Source organism: Heterocephalus glaber, unplaced genomic scaffold (genome assembly GCF_053883595.1).
Source record: "Heterocephalus glaber isolate CG9 unplaced genomic scaffold, H.glaber_assembly_v1.0 deba00001497, whole genome shotgun sequence".
Taxonomy (NCBI): Eukaryota; Metazoa; Chordata; class Mammalia; order Rodentia; family Bathyergidae; genus Heterocephalus; species Heterocephalus glaber.
In genome coordinates, this window is record NW_028258320.1 from 5,560,596 (window position 1) to 5,576,495 (window position 15,900).

Sequence of the window (15,900 nt, forward strand, 5' to 3'; positions counted from 1 at the left end):
GGCCCAGGCTCTCTGGGCTTGGCTGCCAAAGTATCAGGTTTCCTATGAACTCTTCCTTCTCCCACTCTCTGGACTTGAAAGGCTTGTTAAATGCTCTTTATATATAACAAGTTGGCTGAGTCGCCTTCACTTCCAGCCAGTTTTGCAGGGAAGGAGCTAGGGAAACCTGTTTTCCTTTTGTTGTTTCTGGAAGTAGAATCTGTGGAGATGCAATTGAAGAAAGACCCTGGTTTTAGGAATGGCCAAGCAAGTGTTACCTGGGACCGTTTAACCAAGGAGGAGCCATCTCAGGCCTGGCTGTCCCCGTCCTCATTGTCCCCAGCTATCAGAGAAGTTCTGAAATCTTCAGGAATTGAGTTCTGGCCCCACAGCTTCCTTACTGAGAGACCTTAGACTGTTTATTTAGTTCCTGACCTGCCCCTGTTTTGTTTTGTTTCGTTTCCTTCTTTCCCTCCCTCCCTCCCTCCCTCCCTCCCTTCCTCCCTTCCTATTTTGCAGTACTATATTGGGGATTGAACCCAGGGCTTTGTACTGAGCTACATCCCCGGCCCTTTTAAAAATTGTTTATTATGAGAAGGATCTCACTGAGTTGCCCAAACCGTGCTCAAATTTGCAGTCCCCCTACCTCAGCCTCCCACAGTGTTGGGATTACAGGTGTGCACCACCACGCCTATCTGCCATTGTCTTCTTCTGTAAGTAGGAAATAGTAACAATCCCATTAAGAGTTCTTTTAAGAATTGAGTTGGTACTGTGTTTAAGTCCTTCTTTTCTCATTTTCACATCTTTGAAGTTGGGATGTAGCTTATAATGAATTATATAGCATTGTGTCTTTGTTTAACTGGTGCTGTTTTTGCTTTTAGTGCACATAAATAATGGTGCTTCTTAAAATCAGCAGCACCTTCAAAGCTGTGTATATAGGGAGGACTTAGTGTGTGACCTAGAGAATCCTCAATAAAAAATAGTTGTAACTGGGATGAAGGTGATTCATCTACAGCCTGTGTTGGCTTCCCATCCTCCATAAGTTTCAAAAGAAGCTGTTTTCCTTTTAGGCTGGCACATAAATAACAAATGATGCCGAAGGCATAAAGCATCATGCTAAGAAGTGTTTGGGAGGAGGAGGGGGACACTTCAAGTCATCAGAAGCAAGAAGTACTCAGCAGAGGAGACAGCTGTCCCTTAGAGGGCAAAGCTTCTGTTAGAAAAGAATAAAATAACACTCCACGGCAGAGTCTGAACTTATAAAGGCATGCCTGTTCAAAGGAGCCTGAAGATTCACTCTGGTAATGGATTGCGTGGTGTGTAGGTTTATCAGGACCCAACAAGAAGAGAGTAATTAACAGGACAGGGCTTGGAGAAGGCCAGATTGAGGCGGGGAGGTAACAGTCCCATTGCAGATTGAGTAACAGTCCCCAGTGGTGCAGATCCAAGAGGGCTGAGCAGGAAGCAGACGGGAGAGGGGCAGCGTGGTTGTGTGGAGTTGATTCTAACTTTGTGGAGTCAGTGGGGCCCATTCATTGTGTTGTGTGCCTGCCCAGGGTTGCTGAATGGTACCTTCTCCCTTTTGGACACACAAGGAGCCCAAAGGCCAGGGGATTCTCTGGTTGAGTTCTGGTTTATTGGATGGTGGGATGGATTGGCAGTGAGTTAGGGTTTAGATGGTAGACAAAAGAGAAAGATGTAGGAAAGAGGCTGATTAAAGGATTCCCTGGAAGGCAGGGACTCTAGAGGCCAGGGCCTGGGAGACCCAGCTCCTCTATGAAGCTGGTGCCTTTCTTGGTTCCTTTGGCCTCTGCTAGGAGTGTTTTAAACAAGCAAAGGTATTGTAGATGATGTGTTTTGAACAGTCAGGAAAAACAGTGTAGAGAATTTCAGCACTTGTTTTCCTGAGAGCCAGAGTATTTTTGATGATACAGAGTTTATCTTTGGAGGTCTCTAACACACCATGTGAAATTTCTCTTTCCAAGGAGGCGAATCTTCCTGTCTGCCCTGTGATGGTCAAGAGGGCCATGGCTCCGTTAAGATCAAGTGAACAACATACAGTTGTCTCAATATATGGGGGGTATTGGTTTCCCAGACACCTCTTGGGTACCAAAATCTGTGGGTGCTCAAGTCCTTTACATAAAATGATGCAAGGGACTGGGATATAGCTTGGTGGGAGAATCACTGCGATTTTGAGGCCAGCCTGTGCTATATAGTGAATTCAGTGCTAGCCTGAACTGCATAGCAAGACCCTGTCTCAAAATAAATAAATAAATAAATAAATAAATAAATAAATAAATAAATAAATAAAATTTAAAAAATAAAATGATACAAGGTGCTTTGACATAACTCAGTGGCAGAGCCCTTGGCTGGGATATATGAGATTCTGGGTTTGAGTAAAAGTAAAATGCTATAGTATTTGCATATAACCTGCACACATCCTCCCATGCACTTTATTTTTTATTTTTAAATTTTGAGACAGGGTCTCACTAAGTTGCTAAATTGCCCAAGCTGGGCAAATTTGTGATCCTCCTGCCTCAGCCTCCCAGCATGCTGGGATTATAGGTATATGGCTTCATGTCTGGGTTCCAATATAATTTAAATCATCTCCAGATTTTTTTTTTTTTTTTTGGTACCAGGGATCGAACTCAGGTCCTTGTGCTTGCAAAGCAGGCAGTGGAACCACTGAGCTAAATCCCCGGTCCCATCTCCAGATTATTTATACAATTCACAATTGCTATGTAAATAGTTGTTATACTGTATTGTTTAGGGCATCATGACCAGAAAAGAAATTTGTTCTCTCCAGGCATGGTGGCGCATGTGTGTAAACTCAGTACTCAGAAGACTGAGGAAGATCACAGGTTCAAAATCAGGGTGGGCTATATAGTAAATTCAGCTGCCTTAGACTACATAATAAGACTCTGTCTCAAAAAAGAAAGGGGTGAGAGAGGGAAAGAAAGGAGTTTGTTCATGTTGAAAACAGGTTGCTTTGTTTTGTTTTCTTGTACTAGGGATTGGAGCCAGGGGTGGTCTATCGCTAAGCTGTATCCCCAACCCTTTCTAAAAATTCTGAGATAAGGGCCTGGGATTTAGCTCAGTGGTTCTGGCGCCTGCCTTGAAAGTGAAAGGTCTGGAGTTTGATCCCTGGTACCAGAAAAAAAAAAATTCTGAGATAAGGTCTCACAAAGTCACCCAGGCTGGCCGTGAACTTGGCAATCCTCCTGCCTCAGCCTCCTGCGAAGTGAGATAGGCATTCACCACCATGCCAGGCCAGATACAATTTAAAAAAATGCTTTTCCTCATCAGAGATTGGTTTAGTCCATAGATGCAGAACCTGCAGAGAGAGGGCTGATTGGACTCTGAAGCCCTTTTTTTTGCGGGGGGGTACTGGGGATCAAACTTGGGACCTTGCACTTTCAAGGCAGGCGTTGGAACCACTGAGCCAAGTCCCTGGCCCTCTGAAGCCCTTTTTATGTCTAAGGCCCTAGGCAGATAGCTGTGGGCCCTCTGTGGTCTTGAGTTTAATCCTTTGCCTGGTTTTGGTCTGGCATCTTTGATTCCTCCTTTATATCAGTGGGCAGGAAAGGCATGTGTGGACTCTTGGTCTCCTGCTAGCAGCGGCTGTCCCCATGGATGAAAGTGGTGGCAGCTGAATTACTAGTGGCCTGTTCTGGGCCAGGCTGTGTCCATCCCAGGAGAGGTGTTGAACAGGCTGACCAGGCAGCACATCGCCCTGAGCCCCAGGTTGGAAGTAAATTAGTTAAAAGTTCCTCTTAGACTCCTGACAAATTGCTTTGTTTTTGCTGCCAAAAGAGAAATGAGAAATTTGCTTGTGTGGGTTACTGGGCTCTGGGCTGCAGAGATCTCCTCGGGGGTGCTGGCATCAGGTGCAGTTAGGGATAGGGATGTCATGATGCCCTTGAGGCCCCGGGTGTGTGGTGACGGGAAGGACAGGGCCCTTTGAGGTGCCTGGGACCAGCCCCTTTCTTAGATCAAAGCAATACCTTTTGTTTTACCGCTCACACTTTTTTCTGCCCTGGAGCCAGAGTCATAAAAGAGGCTGAGTCGTGAGGGTCACACCTGGTCTCTGGGTGGGGGCGGGGTGGGTGGGGGTCTCCCCTCACACTGGGCACTTCCTGCCCTGGACGCTGGGGACTGCTGCCTGGGCCAGCATGGGCACCTGAGGCTCCAAGGGCCCTCCTGAGCTGGGCAGTAAGTTGGTGAAACCAGCCACACAGAGCCAGATTTCACTCCAGGCTAAGTGTTTTGTTGCTGAATCATTTGCATTCATTAAAGGTAGTGAAAGGTGAGTGATATTTAAGGCCGGTTTGCAGGAGGCCTCTGCCTTAGAACCTCATTAAGAATTCTTAGGGCTGGGGAGAGGATGGGCGCCACTTACTCAAGCTTACTTAACTTCTGACTACCTTGGGCAGAGGCCAGCTACTAAAATATGAAAAATGTTTGCCCAACAGCCCCCAGAGCTTGTCCAGACTGCCCTGGCCAAAGAAAACACACACATACAATTCATGATTTAGCCACCTCCCGCGCGGCTGCCTGTGTTGTTTCCTCTCCTGGGACCTTGCTGAGTTGGGGCGCAGTAGATGGGAGTCAGGAAGGCTCTTGCACCTTTTAAGGGGAAGCCGGGCCGAGAGCAAGTGCTGTGCCCCCCACAATCCCCCCTTCCCTAGTTTATTTCACCCTGTCCCTGGTGGTGGCTTCAGGCTGATTCCCATTTCCAAGGATTTCCTATTCTACACAACACTGCACGGGGGCCGTCCTTGTGCCTGTCTTTGCCCAGTGTATCTGTGTAGCATGAACTCCTGGAAATAGAATTGATCTGTGAATAGATGCAGACTTTAAAAAACTGTATACAAGTTTTCACGTGTGTGTTATTTTTGTGGGAAGGAAGTTCATAGCTTTCAGCAGATTCTTGCTAAGGCTTTAAAAGTTCCTGAATCACTGCTGTTCAGCTGGCCTGGAAAAATCACACGGGATAAAGTGTGAAAACAGGTAAGTATGGCTCAAATGTGGGCTGTTGCTAGGGTGACCAGAAGATTTATCATCCAAATATCCCCACCTCCCAGTGTAAGCCAGGGTGGTTCCAGGTAACTGGCACGTGGTGGCCCAGTGCCCACCTAAGAGCTCAGGACCCGGTCTCCCATCTATTCTTGCCTCCACACCAGTTAGCACTAAATCGCCCACTGCTTTTTATTCTGCCATCCTGTCCTGTGTGTTCTTGTTGCCTGACTTGATGATCCGCTCTGGTAAGCCTGATCTGCCCAGAGACTCTCAGATTCAGTAGACCATAGTTCAAGACCTGGAAGGGTTTAACTTTGTTCCACTGTTGCTGGGCTTTCAGGCGCGTGGCAGTTGAGTCTCAGGTTGTCCCGTTGGGCCACCAGACTCGTCATTGATGTCAAGGCACAGCATTTACACCACTTCTCTGGTGATTACTGTCTCCTTAACAGCAGTCAAATCCCACACTCAAGGGAAGCTGAGACAAGAGGATTGAGGAGAGTTCAAGGCCAGGCTGGGCTACATAGTGCGTTCAAGACCAGCCTGCACTACATAGCAAGACCCTGTCTCGGAAAAAAAAAGAAAAAATAATCTGTTTCCTTCTTTGCCCAGGTCCCATCCTTTCTCCCTTAGAACCTGCTGGGAAAAGGAGGTGGATTTTTCAAGGTACCACTTTTTGGGGTCCCCCAAAAGAACTTTCAAGATGTGCACTTCCCAGAAATCAGATGGGAAGTCAACAGGTGAAAAGAAAGGTGATCAAGAAAGGTGAAGAAATATAAAAGAACCGGGGGAGATAAAGAATGAAGCAAATACAGAAAAGAAATTCTTTATTGCAGAATTAAGTTCCTAAGATCATTTTTAAAGAGGAGAATCTGCGCTGCTGTTAGTCTGTTCCATGACATGCTGTTGAGGAGCTTCTAGCATTCTAAGAGAAAAGGTACAGGGCAGTAAAAATGATAAAAAAATATGAGCTGGGCCTGAAGGTGCACTCCTGTAAGCCTAGCACTTGGGAGGCTGAGGCAGGAAGATTGCAAATTTGAGTACCACCTGAGCAACTTAGCCAGACTTTCAAGATAAAAATAAATAAAAAGGGCTGGGGTTGTATCTCAGGTGGTAGAGAGCCCCAGGGTTCAAGCCCCAGTACTACAAAAAAGAAAATAATAAAAAAGATTGAAAGGTGGTTAAAAAATTACATCCCTAAATGCTACCAGAAGGGGAAATTTTGAACTATGTTGAGGAAATAGAGGCTGTAATACTTTATAAGTTGTCACAGAGCCAAGGAACAGATGGATGGCATCCTGTGTGTATCCCAAAGTTGATATAACCTTGCTCCCAAATGCTGGCTGATGGTGCAGGAAAGAAAACCACGTACTTAGAAATGTTGATGTAAAAGTCTAATATAAAATTCTGCAGGGCTGGGGTGCTGCTCAACAGTAGAGTGCTTGCCTAGCTTGAGTGAGGCCCTGGGGTCCATCCCCAGTACCACAAAGAAAAAAAGGTATAAAATACTGGCAAGTTAAGTCTACTACTGCATTAAAGGCTGTACCATAGATAAGGAAAGAAAATATAATGGGAACATGTATCCATTATTCTCTCCAAAGACAAAAAAAAAATCAAAACCCCAAAACCTGTACATAGACATAAACCACCATAATGGAAACTGTGTTGAAGGGTTCAGTAAATATCACCCCTTTGCTTGTGAGTCTGAAACCAGTTGAGAGGGGCAGAGGGAAAAAAAAAATGCACTGGGCAGCCCAGTGGAGATGGAGAGCCCAGTCTCAGTGTCATCACTGTCATAGCAGGCACTTCCTCCTTCCTCCCTCCCTCCCTGTCTCTTCTCTTTCGTGGTTTTTTTTTTTTTTTTTTTTTGGAAACAGGTTCTCACTACATAGTTCAGGCTGGATTTGAATTGACTGTGTAGCTTAGGCTGGCCTTGAACTCACAGCAATCCTCCTGCCTCAGCCTTCTGAGTGCCCCACCATGCACACTCACAGGTGTGCCCCACCATGCCCGAGTGAGCTAGAACCATGTGAATAAGTATAGAAAGATACCTGTGGTTTATTGTACAGCAAAACAATGACAACAAATTGCTGAAAGTCACATCTGCAAGACTGGGAGCTCCCTCAACAGCCACGGGAGCCCTGAGGAGCCACCTCCCTCCCCTTGAAGGCCTAAAAGGAGCCCACCTTGCGACACCGTGATGATGCACTTTTGCTCCAAACAGCAAGGGAGTCATTTCTTGTTTTAACCCCTGGTTGTGGTGATGTGCTAGACAGGAACAAACGCAGCAGGAGTGGCCTTGTCCCATAGTCCTTACCTCCGAGACTGCACCTGCTGCCCTCCGTGACAACCAGTTTCCAACCTTATTTGTTGCTGTTGTTGTTGTTTAGCTTTTGTGGCACTAGGGATTGAATCCAGGGCCTTCACACTGAGCTCCATCCCTAACCCTTTTTATTTTTAATTTTGATACAGGGTCATGTTCTTCAGTCCATTTCCTACCTCTGTAACCACCTCCCTAACCAGGATTCAGGCTGCGGGGGACTTGTCGGGGCCACTTAAGCAGGGTGAACTTGCATTTCAGCACCTTTGCCTGCCTGCCCCAAACCAGTGCCTGGTAGCATCTTGCTGTCCTAACTCTTATCGTGCTTTAAACCCTGGGCCTCTGAGCTCCTTGTGTTCCCTGACTGTGCCCCATCCCAGGCTTCCAGTTTGGTCTCTTTTCCTCCATATGCCTTGTGTTGAAAGGTCTTTCTTAGGATTCTCCCGTAACCCTTGTCCTTCTGCTGTGACTTAGAAGCTTCCCTGTTCCCCTCTCACACCCCACATGGCGTGATGGTGCAGCACAGGTTACTACACCAACCTGAGACCTGATGCTTGTGTTTGCCACTCGCTGGCTGTGTGACTTTGAGCAAGAGGCTGCCTCTCTGAGCTCCTTTTTGTGCAGGTGGGGATTGCAGCCCCTGTCCACTGGGTAGGTGTGAGTTTTAACAAGATAATACGGTTGAAGCGCTTGAAGCAGCGCCGGGCACACAGTAAGGGTCAGTAAGTGTTAGCTATTACTGTAATTATGTGTTTACTTGTCTGCCTCCCCATCTAGACTGAGACACTTAAAGGCAGTAATTGTGTGTTTTTCTCTTTCCATCCCCAGTGTTTTAGAGAGGACTTGGCACATGGCAGGCCCTAAATAAATGTGTGCTGAATTAATAACGATAATTAATGTAATTGCCAACCAGGAACCTGTCTTGGGCTTTGACCCTGCACCGATTCCACCTCACAGAGGGATAATGTGGCCAAATTATCTAGCTAGGGTAAATGCCAAACATCAGCTGCTGTTTCCTGAGCTGCTCTCGCGGTCTGAGCACCTATAAGGGGAGGAGATAGATCATGAGAGATCAGCTGTGTTCTCGGGGAGCTCAGGAGCTGGTGGGGAAGACCAGGGAAACATCAAGCAGCTATCCTAGGTTTTCTTCTGGTGTTACTGTGGATTGATGCTAGAGACCTTCATACTGAGCTATCCAACCCTTTAAATTTTTAAAAAATTTTGAGACAGGGCCGGGGATTTAGCTCCGGGGATTTGGTTCTGCCGCCTGCCTCACAAGCCCAGGGTCCTGAGTTTGATCCCTGGTACCAAAAAAAAAAAAATTGACACAAGGTCTTGCTAATAAGTTTCTTAAGTTTCTCAGGCTGGGCTCAAACTTGAGATCCTCCTGCCTCAGCCTCCTGGAGTGCTGGGATCACACATGTGTGTCACCACACCCAGTTTATATCAGGTTTTAATAACCACTATGGGAGCCAAAGGAGGTACAGAGAATGGGTGTTCACATTTTGTCTCAGTTGGAGGCACATTGTTTTCTGACTTCTTTGTCTTTTTCCAAGTCATTCTAGAAAACTTAAACTTTTTCATCATGAAAGTGAGATCAGGGCTCAATCAGGTTCAGATCCAATTACTTTTCCTTCATGTGCTCTTACCTCTGTGGTCGCACAACATCTGGCTGTCTCTGGAATTAGCAGCCATCAGTAATCAGTGCCAGGCCCACCATTTTGTCAGAGGATTGCAGGTGGTGATATTCTGTTTATTAGCTGGAAATTTCTACAAAGATAAACCTGCCCTCGTTAACTGTTGCATCAGCCTTGTACAGTGTTGAAGAAAGGGGAGATAAATGCTGAGTCTTTGCCAGTTTTCAAAATAATATGGAGGCTTTCTAGCATTCAAAGGGGACCAGTGAAAGACTTTGGAGTGTATTTTTGGTATGTGTTTTTGTTATTTTTGAAGTGTCATCGTGAACTCCCAGACTTGTGATCTGGCTATGTGGCCCAGGCCGGTCTAGAACTCCTGGGTGCAAGAAATCATCCTGCCTCAGCCTCTGGAGCCTCTGGGACCTCAGGGACCTTAGTCCCCTCAGCCTCTGGGACCACAGGCCTGGTGAACTCATGGATATTAAAATATTTGATATATAGTACTTTGGGGGTGGCAGGGATTGAACTCAGGACCTTGTGCTTGTGAGGCAGGCTGATGTACAGTATTTTAAGTCCAGGAGGCTTTCAGTGTGGTGGATGCTGAAATGATCCTGCCTTGGGAGCCTCTTCCGGCTGCCCTGAACCTTTTGATGAGGCCCTGCTGGTCTTTGTTCAAACCCCTGTCTCATTTTCTACCTCAAGCCTGGAGTCATCCCATTTCCCCAAGGACAAGGAGCACATTTTTTAGGATATTGACACGAGATTACCAAATCATTTCCGGAAGGAAATTATTAAAATATTCACCCCATCTGGCATAGTCAGGGCTGTGTTCTCTGTACCCTGTACCAGTGTTTTGCTTTGCTTTTTTTTTGGTAGCGGGGATCGAACTCAGGACCTTGCTCTTACGAGGCACGCACGGTAACACTGAGCTAAATCCCCGACCTACTCACTTACAATTTTAGATTACTACTGCTTGGAATGTTTTTTTATATTTATTAATCATTTATATTTGTTTTGAGAACTCATGATATTGTTTTGACCATGTTTCTAGTAGAATTTCAGCACTTTTTTTTTCTTTTGTGATAGTCTTGCTGTGTATCTCAGGCTGCCTTGAACTCACCATGTAGCCCAGGCTGGCCTTGAACTCTTGGTTCCTCCTGTCTCAGCCATCTGAGTGCTGGGATTACAAAGCAGAACCTTTTAGGGACTGTGTTGCCTTTAGATTCAAACAAGGCCATGTCCTCTTCCCCATGAGAGTGCCGTGAATAGGGGCTTCACCCAGATGTCCTGGGCATAGCTGTGCCACTCTGGCTCCACTCCTGGTGCCAAGTGAGGGGGCCCGGCCTGGCTCCAGGTGCAGCCACTGAGTTCCAGAAGCAGCAGGGCCACAGGGTCAGGGGTTCTGGGAAAGCTGGGTGGAAATTGCCTGCTGTCGTTTCCCTCCTGGCCTAATGGCTTGCACCGATTTAGATGTCAGGAAGTGTAACCGGGTGGCGCATTTATCCCGGTGAATAATGGATGAGGCCCGGGAAGGTGCTGTACTCGTCCTGGTGAATTATTTACCAGGAGCCTCCAATTTGAGGACTCTACATGCAAATGGTCTGATCTGCTCTGTAGAGCCCTTTCCTGTCCCCTCTGCTCTCCTGTGGATAAGCTGCAGCTTTCCATGTCTACTATCACCTCTACAGATCCCCTGTACCCCCTGCCCATGGCCAGGGCCTGCCTGAATCTAGAGTCCTCTTGGGGTGAGAAGAGGGTCTGGGAAACCCCTACTGGAAAACGAGGACAGACACCCTGGGCAGCTGGGGTCAGTGTGCAGCCAGGGAGCCCTATGTCTGCTCTTGTCTGTGTGCGTGTGTGTGTGTGTGTGTGTGTGTGTGTGTGTGCGTGCGTGCATGTACTCTTGTCTTGTCCTCTTTCTGTGACTCTGGTCTCTTCCTCTTGGTTTGTCTCTGTATCTTCTTTTTTTGCAGTGCTGGGGACCTAACCCAAAACCTTCACACTTACTGAGCTACATCCCAGCCTTTACTTTATTTTGCGACAGGGTCTTACTGAGTCACCCAGGCTTGAATTTGAGATCCTCCTGCCTCAGCCTTCCAGAATTTTGGGATTATAAGTGTGCACCACCACGCTGAGCTCCTGTTCATGTCTTTGTGACCGTTGGTCTCATCTTCTCCTTCTGCCAGGCTTCTTCATCTCTCTGTCTCTTTGAGTATCTGTCTCTGTCCCAGCCCCTACCTCTCTCCCTGTCTCTCCCCGTTTCTGTCTGCCCATTGTGACTTCGTGGATCTGTAAGTGGCATCTCCTCCGAGGGAGGGACAGTCAGTTCCAGACTTACGTGAAGCCAGATCTTGTGCCTTCCAGGCTCGCCTTAAATCTGGGCTGAGTAGGCAAGAAGTAAAGTCTGGGTCTTTGTCATGTCTTTGGTTGTTGAGACCCCAGATTGCATCAGCCACCCGGGAAGGGGAGCGCTTTCCTCTCTGCCTGTCCCATGTCTTATAGTGTCTGCCCTCAGGGCCTGTGGGACCCCGGCTGGGGACATCTGGTGATGAGTGCAAGTTTTTGTGCTTTTAAAAATAATTTGTGAGGAGCTGTTTCTGTTCTCTGCTCACCAGTTTGCTTTTATTTTTTTTTCATCCGTTGTTATTGATTTGGAGGTCAGAGCACTCATTTGCTATCTTTAGCCACAGTACATTTTCTAAGCAGCTAGCTGTTTTTTGTTGTTGAAAATGTGGCTTTTTTCTTTTTTTTTGGTACCGGGGATCGAACTCGGGACCTTGCGCTTGAGCGGCAGGCGCCAGAACCACTGAGCTAAATCCCCGGCCCTTTTTTCTTTTTCTTGCAGTGCCGAGTATCAAACCCAAGGACATTTTTTGGTTATTTTTTTTAAAGGGACAAATAAATTATTAGTCATGCAGTTAAAAGATTAAAAGAATACAATTATGTCCTCGCTTCAATGTCACATATGCTAAAAGAATACAATTAGTTTGTACCTTATTAGAAGGTTTATATTGTAAGCAGTAAAGTGGAACTTATAAGGCATTTGGAAAGTATCCAAGAAAATCAGATAGTTTGGCTGATTGAGCACTGGCTGGCTCTCTGTGTCCTCCTTTGTCCCCTGACCTAGGCCAGTGGCCTTTGCTCTGTCTCCCTGAGACCCTTCTTAGCCAGGTGTGGTGGCACACATCTGTAATCCCAGCACTTGAGAGGCTGAGGCAGGAGGATCACCATGAATTGAGGCCAGCCTGAACTGCACAGCGGGACCTTGTTTCCAAAAAAAAAAAAAAAAAAAAAGTCCCCTCCCTGAAGAAGAAGGCGACTTCCAGGAACAGCTGCTGCCCAGACAGGTGGAGCCTCTGCCCTGCATGGGAGGCCAGGGAAGGTACCTCTGGGGGTGGTGTAGAGCTCTGCTGGGGGGTGCCCGCCTGCTGCACATGTGTTAGACATCACTGTGTCCCAGGCTATGTGGCAATACAGCCACTGCCACAGGCTCCGAGCGGCTTGTGCTTCCTGCATCACGACATCGTTGAGCGATTTCCTCACATTCCCTGCTTGCGGCTCACGGGAAGTGGTTTGCAGAGCTCTTCTAAATATGAAAACCCGAGACTGACTCGGTCCCTTTGAAGCCCGCTGAGGTCCAGCCTCGAGTGACTTTGGGTTTGGAGGAAGGAGGAGGGGAGCGGGAGAAGCTCTGTGTGTGAGTGTGTGTTCATGCATGCGTGTGTCTAGGCTCTGAGGGTGCCCGATCCTGTTGGGGGAGAAGGCTGCTCCCTATAGGCAGAGAGAGAGGAGGGACAGGCACACAGGCTGGCTTCCAAACTCTGCACAGCTCTGGCCAGTTACTTACTTGTTTAAAAAATAATTTGTTCACCTCTTCCCCCTCAAACTTGACAGTACGTTCATCTCCTGAGAAGGATCCTCAGGACAGTGCTAAGTGGAAAAAAGGAGGAAACAGGGAAGATACAGCATGAGACCACTGATGCAAAAGTTGGGCATGGTGGTGCCTGCGTGTAATCCTGGCACTTGGGAGGCTGAGGCAGGAGGGTCACTTCTAGTTTGAGGCCAGCCTGGGCTACATAGCAAGACACTGCCTCAGAAAAATAAAAAAATAAAAATATAAAGGACCATTGACACGAGTTAAAAATACCTGCATATGAACAACAATCACACCTAAGAAGAACACACAGAACAGAAGGATCAACAGCAGACACGACAGAATGGTTGTGGGGGCCATGCAGGAAGGGCCACCCAACAGAGCCCTTTTGGAGACTGCCACTGACCTCCACTCGGTTGGGTATGGTGGCCACCAGTCACATCTGGCTCTGGAGGCTGGAAATGTGGTTTGTGCCACTGAGGTCGAGGAAATGCATTTTCAATTTTATTTCATTTTAAGTTTAATTTAAACGCCCATGTGGCCGGTGGCTACTGTATTGGACAGCATTGGCCTGAGGGACATTCTGTCCTCTCTGGAAGCTGGAGAGGACATTCCTGGTTGAGTGGAGTTGCAGCCACCACCCCGAGGGGTCAGCAGTGTAGTCAGGGTAAAGGGCAAGGAGCTGGTCCTCCTGCCCTAGGGAGTTTGAGGTAAAGCAATGGGACCACTCTAGGGGTCTGCATCTACCTAGCTTGGCCTCCAGGGTGAGCAGCAAGTTAGAGTCCCAGAGAGCAGAGTCAGTCTTCTGAGCTTGTTGAACATGGCCATTAGGCTAAGATGTGGTCCGTGGCCTCCCTGGGAAGGGGCGTGTGTCCCCTGCCAGGACTCAAGGCCCCTGCTCACCCCAGGCCCCTTTCTGTTGCACGGGGAGTCGGAGAGCACAGCTGGCCAGGTGTGGCCCCTTGAGGGAGCGGCTGTGGAGCCTGCAGCAAGGACCTTCCCATCTCTCAGAGACTTGAGAAGGACTCTGTCCCCTCTGGGTCCCCATCACAGTAGCTGAGCACCCCAAAAGTCCTTCTGGGATTGAGCTCAGGGCTCGTTCTCAGCCTGGGACCCAGCAGCACTGTCACCTCGCTGTGAGTGTCATTTCCCTAGGCCCCTCACAGTGCATTCAGGATATAGCTGGCTACTGTCCCCTCTCTTCTTGGGGCCAAGAATAGCTCTGGCCCAGGGTCCCTGTCTCCCCGCATTCACCTTTGAAGGGAATCTCCTTGGTCCAAGGATGTTTTAATCTGGGATGTACATTTCCCTAGAACTTTGGGATTTTTTTTTAACTTTTCTGGGGCCTGTAGGCTGGAAAAGAATCCCCAAAGTCTGTTTCAAGCCAGGCTTATTGGTGTATACCCTTAGCCTCCCTACTTGGGAGGCTGAGGCAGGAGGATCGCTTGAGCCTATGAGTTCAAATGGGTTTGAACTCAAACTCAAACCTAGGTTACCTGGGCAACCTAGTGAGACCTATCTCAACAAAACAAAACAAAAAGTCAATTTCAAGGCTATTGTCTTCCAGATGAAAAACTGAGGCCCAGAGGGGGGACTTGAATTGGCTGTGACAGATAAAGATGGACACAGGACCAGACTTCAGAGCAGATGGACACCCATGACTTTGTTCCCTGCACACACATGCTCAGTGTATTCACCCAGTGCCCAGGCACTGTGAGGGCCACAGAAGTGACCCTGGGCTGGGTTGGGGGGTGAGGCCCAAAGTCACGTAGAGGCAGAGCATCTATGTAAGTCAGAGGCAGGGAGCTTGGGTGCAGGCCTGTGGCTGTGGCAGGTTCCAGCACCTGCTCAGGCCTGGGCTGTGATTTCTCTCATTTTATGTTCTTTCCTCCTGAAGTTCCTTCCGCTTCTCTGGCTGGGTTTTTGTGCGTTGTTACTTCCTTCACCGCAGCTACTCAGAGTTCACTAAGGTGAGCCCCATACCAAGCACCACCCTCCCAGCCCAGAAGGGGACAGGTGGATTCCAGGGCCTGGTGATGCCCTGGCTTCTTCTCTGCTCTGCTCCGCCGTGATCTGTTCTCTAACCTGGACCCAGGACTGTTCAGATAATGAGGTTCCATCCCAGGACTGGAAAGCTCAGCAGAATCCCTGGTGCTGACCCCCCGGGGGGGTTGGACTTGGGGGTGGACAGCAGTGAACCTGGGACCTTCCTTAGACAGAAGGGGATGGGATTTTGTGCCCTGCTTCTCATGGTGCTTGGAGTCTGCCTGGACTGTCTTCAGCCTTGTTTCTGGGCCTGTCCTCACACGGCTGGGTTGCTGGTGGCTGGCACTAAAGCCACACATGGAGCCTGTTGTGAGAAGAACATTCCAGCCCCCGGAGTTGCAGGTCCCTCTGTGAGATGCTGTGTTTCCACCAAACTGGGTAAACTGGGAGCCCGCTGTGCCCACTGTTCTTCCTGTGCAACTGAAATGGACAGATTTCTCCAAAATTGCCTGTGCCCTTTGGCCACACTCCTCCATTGGGGCCCAAGAGCAGCACAAAGTGTGCCAGCCACAGCCCTCAAGGTCAGGGTCCAGAGGAGTGGGCAGGTGCTAAGATTCTGGAGAGGCCCTGGGGTACCTGGAAGTTTCCAGGCAGAGGATTAATGGGAGTCCCTTTGGCCTGAAGTCCAGGATGTCCCTTATGTCCCATAGAGGAGCAGCAGCGAGTCTTTGGCATACGTTGGTGTGGAGGAGTGAGCCATATATGTGTGGTTAGTTAACCTTGGGCATCGAAAAGGTCAGCCAGTTCCTCAGTGATCTCACTACCGTGCAAAACACTGCTCTCTGGAGTGTGCTTCTGGGGGGCTTTTGGGCTGGTAGTGCAGAGTCTCTCGCTAACTAGGATCTGATGTCTCAGCCTGATCCTGAGCCATCTGTCCAAAGAATGGAATTTTCCTTAAAGAGGGAGATAGCTGGGTAGGGTGGCCTAGTCCTGTAATCCTAGCCCTATGAGAGGCTGAGGCAGGAGGGTCACAAGTTTGAGTTCAGCCTGGGCACCTTAGTGATTATCGATTACCTGTCTCAGAATAA

At 48.3% G+C, this 15,900-nt stretch overlaps 1 protein-coding gene across 4 annotated transcripts in view; it reads left to right on the plus strand.

Moving 5' to 3' along the window:
* Ptk7 (protein tyrosine kinase 7 (inactive)) overlaps positions 1 to 15,900 on the plus strand; it is a 54,495-nt gene that overhangs the window by 10,636 nt on the left and 27,959 nt on the right. The gene's annotated exons all lie outside the window — the stretch shown is intronic.